The sequence below is a fragment of the Rhinolophus sinicus genome, linkage group LG05 (assembly GCF_036562045.2).
Source record: "Rhinolophus sinicus isolate RSC01 linkage group LG05, ASM3656204v1, whole genome shotgun sequence".
Taxonomy (NCBI): domain Eukaryota; kingdom Metazoa; phylum Chordata; class Mammalia; order Chiroptera; family Rhinolophidae; genus Rhinolophus; species Rhinolophus sinicus.
The window spans coordinates 116,847,234-116,858,518 of record NC_133755.1 but is presented as its reverse complement, the minus strand read 5'-3'; the positions used below and the strand labels follow the sequence as shown (position 1 = coordinate 116,858,518).

Here is an 11,285-nt window from a genome sequence, read left to right as displayed (position 1 = left end):
TCCTGCTATGGTGGACAGTACTATTTGTTCTCAATTCACATACAGTATTTTTAAAAACAAGTTCATATACAAGGATACACAAGAGTAGGTGCCCAGGCCTGCATCTATAGCTTCCCCAACCCTGTGCTTTCTTTCCCTTCCTTGACTTTTTTCATTTGGATGAGCCCCTGTCATAATCACAGTGGGCTCAGATATCTGAATGTGCACGTCTAGGCAGACATTTCTGTATTGAGCTTCACAACCTGTTTTCTTTACCCTCGTATGATATTTTTAAATTTCCTTCTACTTTGGCATTTTCCATTTTTTCAGTGACTCGTGTTGTATTTAATTGGAAAAATCAAAGTAAAACTATAATAAGCTCTGCTTAATGTGAAAGTATCTGACCAGACTCAACATCTTTACCAGTCATCCGATCCTCTCTTTGCTAGGGATTCCACTGCAAATGCTCTTCAAAAGTCCTCTTTCTCCTGTAAGGCATGGCTCACATTTCACCTCCATCATTTGTTCTCATCTACTTTGAGGGCAAACCTCCCCCTACAAATCCAGTTCTTGCTCCATGATTAATGTTTTGAACAGATTTCCTACTGCTGAACTCCCTACCTCAGTCCCTTAAAAGGAGTCAGATCTTGCTTTTGTTCTGTTCATATCTGCAGCCATAAATTAGTCCAAGCCCATCCAGCCCCAAATTTCAGAAATGTTTGGGTGGGGCACAGCCTGGGGACCTTTACTTCCCCAATAGGGACATCCGTGACTATGCAAGGCCTGGGAGAGGTCCTGATTCTAAGGGAACCTCTGTGAGTTTAAGGTCTGGAAGTTGAAATAAACATCCTAATAAAAGAACAAAGAAATTAAAAAATCAATTTTAAGATTATCACAGGGTCAAGCCCTTAAAACATGCTTAGAGGGACTTTCGAAATAACAATGTTTAAATTGATATTTTAAAACTTCAAATTTTGTGTAGACCAAAGAAAGAAATCTGAATTATCTTCTACTCTTAGATGTGTCCTAATGTCAAGGAATCCAATTATGGCCCAAGTGCTTCATAGATTCAATCAGGCATGGAATTTAGGAATGAAGTCAGGTAAGTTGGAAGACTCCCTGAGGCTCCCACATTATTTCTCCATCTAAGTTATTTTTAGTGGATAATCCCTTTTGCAAGGGTTATGTATACTCACTGATATCTGCCTGTCATGGACCAACATCAAAACTTTTCTTGACATTCCCTTGAGTTTATTATTTACTGAAACTTGATATATAAATACATTGTCCAGAATCAGTACAGCACCAACCCACTAACCACCACTGATATATTGCCAACAAAAGTATATTGGAGAACCACCAAAGGGCTGGAAATCAATCAAGACTGTGAAGTTAGATTTAACTAGAAGTGGGAAACTTTCGGTGCATCATGGCACGGCTGGCTGGACAAAAAAGGAAGCTGAGAGTCCTGGGCTATAGAAATGAGGAAAGAGAGGGGAGAAAGGAAAAGAAAACCAGAACATTATGCCTAGCTAAGGCCACTACAGGAGGGAGAGTAAGGACATGTGACCATCAAATGGGCTGCACTTCCCTCTTAGTTGGCAGGGAGATGCACTGGGCTTGAAAGCATCATGAGAAGCCTAAGAAAAGAGGTTCACTGACCTCACTGCATGGTGCAAGAAACATGCACTGCCATTAGAGGCAAGTCACGGAGGTTGATGTTTGATGGGATCTGTCAGCTGATCTTTGAGATCTGACATGATTTTTTTTTTCAGTGACCCAGAATGTAAACGACAGTTCTGAAACTACAACTTCTGACTCCTACTTCGAAGCCTTTCACACTCACTGTGGGCCAGTGAGGAACACATCTTTGTCAGTAAACACTAACTTGAGATGCCCTGACCTTATGGTCTTCCTCAGTAGACACTATGGAGACATAATCTCTCTCAGTTCCAAACTCAGCATCTTTCAGTGTAAGTTGACAACAAAACAAAATCAAAAAGAACCTGTGGGATTCATAATGGGAGGAATAAAGGTCTAGGATATAGAGTACCAAAACTCTAATGAATGTTTTTTTAAAGGCACTAGATTTGACTAGTGTGGTCTGACTAGATTTAATCTTTTAATTATTTTACCTTAACCATCTGGAACACGGTTTTGCAGTTTTTCCAAATACATTACACTTGAATAATTTACATTTGCATTAGTTAGTCATAATGAGACTTAAGTAAAGAAGATTAAAGAGCAACAAAAATTTTACTGTTTAATTAAACTCTTTAACTGAATTCTTACATACTTATAAAATTTAAATTTAAAAAGCATGGCCATATACTTCTATTGTTTAATAAGAAAATTTTACAAATAAAATTATATCAATTGAAAAGGAATCATTATATCACTTATTGCTTTTGTTCCTCATGTGGGTTTTGAAATATTTGAAAAATAAAACACGTATATGCTAGGTTAGACTACTGCTAATTATTTTAAATAATGAATATTATTAATTTGAATAAGCTTGCTATTTGTGTCTATAAAAACATAAAAGAAAATCATATAGTTTCTACGAAAAGGTAGCTAGAATAGAGACAAACTTTTGTAGATTTTTTTCTTCCCTTACTCCCATTTTAGTTTATGTTCCAGTGATTTATGATCACAGTTGAAGTAAGAAATTAGGTGCTCGGCGGCGGGTTTGCGGAGATCAGTGGCCGGCGGCCGCAGGTGCCGGGGGCGGCCAGAGTCCCAAGTGGAGCGGGGCGGTGTGTGGCCGGGGCCATGACGGGCAATGCCGGGGAGTGGTGCCTCATGGAAAGCGACCCCGGGGTCTTCACCGAGCTCATTAAAAGATTCGGTTGCCGAGGAGCCCAGGTAGAAGAAATATGGAGTTTAGAGCCCGAGAATTTTGAAAAATTAAAGCCAGTTCACGGGTTAATTTTTCTTTTCAAGTGGCAGCCAGGAGAAGAACCAGCAGGCTCGGTGGTTCAGGACTCCAGACTCGACACGATATTTTTTGCTAAGCAGGTGATTAATAATGCGTGTGCTACTCAAGCCATAGTCAGTGTGTTGCTGAACTGCACCCACCAAGACGTCCACTTAGGGGAGACCTTAGCAGATTTTAAAGAATTTTCACAAAGCTTTGATGCAGCTATGAAAGGTTTGGCACTGAGCAATTCGGACGTGATCCGACAAGTACACAACAGCTTTGCCAGACAGCAGATGTTTGAATTTGATGCAAAGACATCAGCAAAAGCAGAAGATGCGTTTCACTTTGTCAGTTATGTCCCTGTTAATGGGAGACTGTATGAATTAGATGGATTAAGAGAAGGACCGATTGATTTAGGCGCGTGCAATCAGGACGACTGGATTGGTGCAGTAAGGCCAGTCATTGAGAAGAGGATCCAGAAGTACAGTGAAGGTGAAATTCGATTTAACTTAATGGCCATTGTGTCTGACAGAAAAATGATATATGAACAGAAGATAGCAGAGTTACAAAGACAGCTTGCTGAGGAACCCATGGATACAGATCAGGGTAATATGTTAAGTGCTATTCAGTCAGAGGTTGCCAAAAATCAGATGCTTATTGAAGAAGAAGTACAGAAATTAAAAAGATATAAGATTGAAAACATCAGAAGGAAGCATAATTACCTGCCCTTCATCATGGAGCTATTAAAGACGTTAGCCGAACACCAGCAGTTAATACCGCTGGTAGAAAAGGCAAAGGAAAAACAGAATGCAAAGAAGGCACAGGAAACCAAATGAAGAAGATGCTTTGGGATATGTTCACACTTCTGCTTCTGCACTTATTTTCATGGAAACATTAAGTTTGAAGAACTTTGAGCAACACCCTCTTGACTCTGCACGTTTGGCAGCAGTACCCGTCTGTCTTGTCTGTAGTGCATGGACTCATACACCTTCCCTACTGCATCAATTGCATGTAGTGCCTATTAAATAAAAGGATGCTAAGAGTGCCTGCCCAAACGCCATTGTGTGACATTGGATCTGAGGACATAGAAGTACCGTAATGAACCTAGAAAATGCACAAATGATATTCTCTATCTGTAACTGTTACAATTAATCTTTCGATCTCATAGCTCAGTTAAATGCTTAAAATGTATAAATGTCAGACCTTGATTAAACTGGACCTCTTGTTTCTTTCCATCATGATCTAATGAAAAAAAAAATCAGTATTTCTGTGTTTGATAGCTAAATATTTTGAGGGTTTTAAAACTGAATTTTATCTCCCATACCAATTATTTGAAAAAGTATGATTTTAATGAAAAGCATTTGAAAAGGACAAAAGTACAGTTTCTAGTGATTTTCACTGCTGCCAGTAGAAAAAGTAATAAACATCCCAATTTTATTTTCACAAAAAAAAAAAAAAAAAAAAAAAAAAGAAATTAGGTGGTTAGTGTTAATTGTCTGATGCTAACTTGCAACCCAAACTATTTTAACCCAGAAGTGCCAAATTCTTGAAACTATAGTTGAACCAGAAGCAGGGAATGCAGGGAAAGTTCTGGAAAATGTCAAGTATGTCAAGGAGAGAAACGCAAAGGGATATGGCAACTGATAATACGATACTCAGCAAAGGAATCCGCTGCCTGCCAGATCATTACAATCATCACATCACTTCCAGGCCTTGCATCATGTACTGAGATACCCGCTAACAATTCAAAATGGAGATAACTTTATCAGAATGTCATTTTACCTCTGGACCACCCCAAAGTCTCTTGAGGGCTAAAAAGAAAATTTTGTTAACTTAATTATCCCACTTCTATCACAGAAAAAAAAAAAGAATTAACAATTAGGCAAACTGAAATTGTCATTTGCAAAATGTGTGAAATTAAAGGAACTAAACACATTCACTAGTGCTGACTCCTATTAATTTGTAAGAGTAGAGAAGAGGTATTTCAAAAAATTCTCAGTGATAGAAGGGACAGAAAAACACTTTATACTATACTCCTCAAATGGCAAGAGCTGAAATGAGTTTTCTTTTTTTTTATTCAAATTATTTTCTGTGGCGGGTGGGGGGTGGGTGATGAAGGTAAAGGGGATCAAATATATGGTGATGGAAGGAGAACTGACTCTGGGTGATGAACACACAGTGGGATTTATAGATGATATAATACAGAATTATACACCTGAAATCTATGTAATTTTACTAACAATTGTCACCCCAATAAATTTAATTTTAAAAAAAATTATTTTCTGCAAGTTTGTTAACAAAGCAGAGGTGTGCAACCCTCTTACAAAATACACAGCAGCACATTCTTATACCAGAGACTCTAGAGAGGATGTGCCTGTCAAGAGTCCCATATTGAAACAATCTGTTTATGAATGTTTAGTTACAAATTTCATATTTTTACCCAGAAAAGCAGACAGTATTTCCATGTTACAAAATATGTTGGGTATAATTTACAGTCTGGCGTATGCTATATTCTACTCATGCTGAAAAAGAAAATGTCAGATGCTTCCAAAACATGTTATTTGCCAGATTATATTCCCTTCCCTATTTAATGAAACTCAATCACCTAGGACAGAAATCGGGAAATCCTGCCATTTTCTTGCCTCTCTCTCATCATCCATTTCACATACATCATAAAATACTGCATATTTTCCTCCTTAATATCTCTAAAATCTGTCCTCTTTCCTCCATCCTCACTGTTCACAGTTACATCAGTTTCTCCCTCAGACCACTGGAGAGCCTTCTAAGCCTTCACCCTGCCTTCTTTTTTTCCCTCATCCTTTCCACCCTCTACATTCTAGCCAGAAGAATAGCTTTAGATGTTGAATATGATCACTTTATTCCCTTCTGGGTATACTGACTTTATGACCCGGTTCTGCCTGACTCAGTTTTCATTCCAGTCTCCCCATCCTGTGTGCAATACATGTGTATCTACTGAAATTTCATTGAACACACCCTATTCTCTCACACTATACTATTGTGTCTGTTTGCAATACCCTTGCCTCCATTACTCACTAATACCTTCTAACTCTTGCTTATCCTTCAGAACTCTGCAGCTACCTCTCCTTTATAAAACCTTTTATGTTCTTTTTTTTTTTCTGAATTCACTTACTTCCCCATGTTCTCCCAAATCATGATATGCCTTTATTTACTATAGCATTGAAAACCCTTTCCACTGAGAGCTATGTGAAAGCAGGGTCTTATCCACTTATGTATTCCCATGGCCCACCAAATACAGCCCAGAGTAGATACTGAATAAATGTTTCCAAAATTGAACATTTATTGAATATTGCAAATTGAATATTTATCAAGACTGTTCTTAAGTGACATCTACTAATGGAAACAAACAAGCAAAACAGGATAAACTGAGAAAAATAATTCAGTGACTAACACTGCAAGCAACTAAAAGTTCATCATCAAAGTATTTTGATACCCATAAATTAATTAATCTAAACTGCATACAATACACATCTATATAGTATGTCTATACAATACAAATATAATAACTAAGATCCATTTAATGTAAACATATCTAATTTGTTGACTGTTCTTCTGAAATTACCATTGTTTCTAGTAACACATGACCTGAATCTTAGACCCAAATTCATGCAGGGTGCCTGAAATAGTAATAATAGGGTGGCTAAAAGCCCAGACCATTTTCTTCAACCTGTGAAAGTTGAAGAGTTGAGAGGTGGACGAGGCCAAAAAGACCATAAGCTCAACTCCCAAATTTTAAACATAGGTACATTATTCCACAGGAATGTTTTGGTCTACTCCCTCGCTCCATCTAATCCTTTTATCCAAGGTTTCCTGAAGTCTTTAAAACTATCAATTCATCCACTAAGTGCATTCTGATCATTTATATATGTGTGTGTGTGTGTGTATTATATATATGTATATATATAATATATACATATATATACATCTATATATATATATTGCAAAAAGGAATGTTCTTTAGACCTTCTCCATGACAAATGAGTAGAAGAACAGACATTTTTTTCTCATTAATTTGGCGCTCAGAGTCTTGAATGCATTTTCAGTACTTTTTCCTTACATACTAGGTACAAATAACACACTCTAACACAACAAAGTTTTAAACTTTTAAATATCTTAACCTGTTTGCTACTAGTGAATTTCTTCTGCTTCTCTTCTTCACATAGTACTCAAATCCATTGAGGTCCTGCTTTTCTTCTGTTTTTCAGAAGACAAAACTCATTGAAAGAGCCCTCTCATTTATGTAAATCACTGCACTAAAACACTCTAGGAGGTTCTTTGCAACCTGAATATCTCCAAAATAGTGTTGATTCCTGTATAACCCACATTTCATGGAATCTTAATTAAATAATGCTTGTCAGCATTCATTTATTTATTCACATAATAAATAAATATTGATTAAAGCCAGTGATGATTTTCCTTTGATGTTCATTAAATCTCTGAGAATTGAATGACTCTTGCCAGAATACGTGCCCAGTCACATAAAATTCTTACATATAATTAATTTCAAGCGCTTTGAGGACCCTTTGGAGCTTGACCATACTATGTGTATAACTGTTTCTCAAAATTTTAACATCCATGATCCTTTTAATGGGTTTTGATTCTCATGCAGAAAAAAATCCACAACAATTCAGAAAAATTAAAATAATACCCAATTTGAAATACTTATTAATAATTTTTTCATGTCTGTAAGACAGCAGCAAAGCATTTGGTGTTTATGTCAGATAATTTGCATAACTGAATAGACATGGACCCAGGGGTAACAGAACAATGTCTTACTAAAAAGTATTTTCAAAGCTCCATCAATTAATAAACGGATGATTAATCCTTCTCAAATGCTGGAAGGTTGACTGTCTTAACTTGGGATAGGCACAGATTCCTTATCTACTCTCTGGATGTATTTGAATGGAAAATTATTGCTTCAGATTCTATAACGACATTTGGATATGGTTCTGAATTATGACCAGGCATATAACCTCAATTTATCTTTTTTTTTTTTTTTTAAATGGAACGCTTCATGAATTTGCGTGTCCTCCTTGGGCAGGGGCCGTGCTAATCTTCTCTGCATCATTCCAATTTTAGTATATGTGCTGCCGAAGCGAGCACCTCAATTTATCATTTTTGATGAGTGAATAAATTTATCAGTCTATGGACATGTGCCTGTAGCAGAAGCTGTAACATTAACATATATGCCCACCAATTATTCTTTTACATTTCCCAGTCTCCCTGCAATTAAGTAGAACTATGTGACTCATTATAGCTAATAAAATGAAAGTGACATTGGTACACATCACTTCCAATCTGAAGCAGTGAGAAGCACGTGTGTGAGTATCCAGGTTGTTTCCTTCTCTGCTCTAGTGACTGGGAGGTTGTGCATTCCAGATGAGGCAACTATAGGATGGTAAAACCTCTATCAGATTTCAATCCTTGTGGTTATGTGAGGCTGAGCTATCAATGCCCCACAATGGTCAAGAGTGAGAGGAATAAATAAATCTTTATCAATTTAAGGAGATAAGGTTTCAAGAAAACTTTTACACTACAACATGGGCCTAGCCTAGTCTAATATAGATACAATAGTAGCTACTGGAACATTTGCATCCAAGCCTAATCTGTTTTAGCAGTTTGATACACTCAGCTTTTACAAACCATAATATTTCAAAATATTGAAAATATCATGCCTTATGTGTGACCATTGGAAATCGTGGACATATTTTATTAGCCCTAGTGTCATTTTAAAATATTTATTTTTTCCTCATTTAAAAAAATTTTTTAATTTATTGGGGTGACAATTGTTAGTAAAATTACATAGATTTCAGGTGTACAATTCTGTATTACATCATCTATAAATCCCATTGTGTGTTCACCACCCAGAGTCAGTTCTCCTTCCATTACCATAAATATGATCCCCTTTACCTTCATCTCCCACCCCCCACCCCCTTACAAAAAATTTTGTACCATTTTCCCTTCAGCAGCAGGCATAGTTCAATATCAAAAGCATAACATCTTGTATTTGCAACAAACGTCATTATACTGTGTGGTGAAAAAAAAAATATGTCTAGTGATCAGATTCTGGACTGGATTCTCAGTTTTTGTGCTTTTCTTAAACCATTGAATCAAGATCCAAAGGAAAATTGCTGACATTAGAAGCTAAACAATATATGGATGGGAGTTAAGTTTCCATAGATGAGACACTGTGCCTAGCAGTCCACCAAAGTATTTCCTTCCCTTCATGTATAACAGGTTTGAAACTGGAAAGTAGTTGGTCACCCAGCCCCACATTTCTCAGTTTCCATGGAAGTAAGTGTGGCCATATCACTGAGTTCCAACCTCTGGGGTACAAATGGAAGTACAGAGTGCCACTTAGAGGTCTGGCCCATAAAATTCTCCAGCAGGTGCTCCTTTATAGTCTTCTCTGTCACTGGTATACTGGCATGGAGCAGACCCTCAGAGTAACCTTAAAGAGGGCAGAAACCCTGTCAGCCGTGATCCTTGAAGAACTGTGTAAAGCAGGGATGCCCCCAATATTTTCACCCATCCAATACTGCCAGTAGAATAAGAAAAATCTATTACAACCTACAATAATTAAATATTAGACATATTTGGGTCTATTTGTTATAGAACTTAACCATTTCTAGCCAGTACAGATAAAGCCTCTTTTGTTCAAATGACAAATGCATTCCTTGCTGAATATGTAAATGCCCAGTGGATAATTACCTTATACCTTTTCAAGAGTGTACTAAATAGCATGACATATATTTTAAACTAATTGTTGTAAAAAATTTTCTCCTATACCATGAGTTTTCAGCATTGAATGAAACAAATAAATGGGAAGTACCACTCCTCATATAGGCATCAACCTGTCCCCAGGAGTGATTCATATTCAGCATATCGTTATGCTTGTCTGCGCCATATTCTTACTAGTGTTCTGTCATTGCTGTTGGCTCAAATCATTTTCTAAACTGTGACATTTAGAATACTATTCCCATGATGATGATGATGATGCTTTAATCAGCTATCTAGTGGTAAGTACTATTTAGGGCACTAGTAACACAAAGATAATCAGGTTATCTGGACTTGCTCACAGTCTACTCCAACAGTTCTTAAATGTCTTTTCACACACACTTAGAAATGATTTTACATGAACAAAATGCTACTGGTCAAATGAACTTAGAATGTTCTTAAGTAAAAGCATCTGCTCAGAAGTCAGACTACAGACTCTACCTACCTCATCCAAATCTATGATTTTGGAAAAGCTGTTTAGCCTCTCTATTATTCTGTTTTGTTGTGAAGTGGAGATAAAATGTTACCCCTTACTTTATGGGTAAAATCAAATAATGAATTTAAAGTGATTAGCACAGTGCTTGATACATAAATATGTCTCAAAAATAGTAATGTTATTGCCTTTTCATCTCTATCTTGGAGAGTCACCATATACAACAGCCTAGTATAGTCTCTGAGAGATCCTGCAATAAACCAAATCAAACAAACCACATCAAAAATCATCCTTCCAGGGTGAAGATGACAGATAGATATCTTGGAAGTTATGGAAGTCCGTATTTTTCTTATCATAACATTCAAGAGAACAAATTTCCACTAACAAAAGTTTGGGAAGCACTGGTCAATTCACATATTAGAAAGTCACCTGCTCAACACAGAAACGGTCTTTGAGAAGAGAACATCTTCTCTGCTAACTACATCTTAGAAGATTCCACTTTACCCGAGACTATAAGTTAGTTGGACACTTAGTACCAGTTTAGTCAACAAACTATGTGATGCTCATTTCTGCTTCATCAAAGATCTGCCCCTTCCTTCACAGGTTAAACCTTTCCTTGTATAATATATCACAACATGTGTTGGCAACGGTTGCTCAGAATTGACTTTCCTGTTGTTTCCACCTAATCAACCCACGGCTCCTCCCTGGTGAGAGTTGCCAGAATGCCTCACTGTTCAAGATCCTTTTAGAGTATATTTCATGAAATGTGTCTCCAGTTTATTTTCTAGTATTTGTTGCAAATTTCCTGGACAAATTGGCAAGAACGAAGTTTTTAAGTAATATATTTAAGTCTAGCAGAATACTGGACCTAGAGTCGATACTCAATAAATGATGGTCCTTTTTTCTATTTTTTGGCCCCCTTCATGCATCGTGTTAATGGGTGTTGTAAAGTGATTACAGAAATCCTTATAAATAAGTTTTGGCTGATTAAGAATTCCAGAGTTCCAGGTTAACTGTCTTTATGAACCAATATTTTTTTTTATTATTCAATTTGATAAAATAGTTGAATATATTTACTTTATTTGAACTGTTTTAAAATCATGTTCAATATCTTGTGTGACTATTATTAATATCAGT

At 36.7% G+C, this 11,285-nt stretch overlaps 1 non-coding gene and 1 pseudogene across 1 annotated transcript; one reads left to right on the top strand and one right to left on the bottom strand.

Annotated features, from left to right (window-relative positions):
* Positions 1–2,658: 2,658 nt before the first annotated feature.
* LOC141571678 (ubiquitin carboxyl-terminal hydrolase isozyme L5 pseudogene) lies at positions 2,659–4,140 on the top strand (annotated as a pseudogene).
* A 3,794-nt stretch (positions 4,141–7,934) lies between these two features.
* LOC141571930 (U6 spliceosomal RNA) lies at positions 7,935–8,041 on the bottom strand. The gene has a single exon (XR_012496973.1). It is a non-coding gene; the product is annotated as a U6 spliceosomal RNA (small nuclear RNA).
* Positions 8,042–11,285: the final 3,244 nt, after the last annotated feature.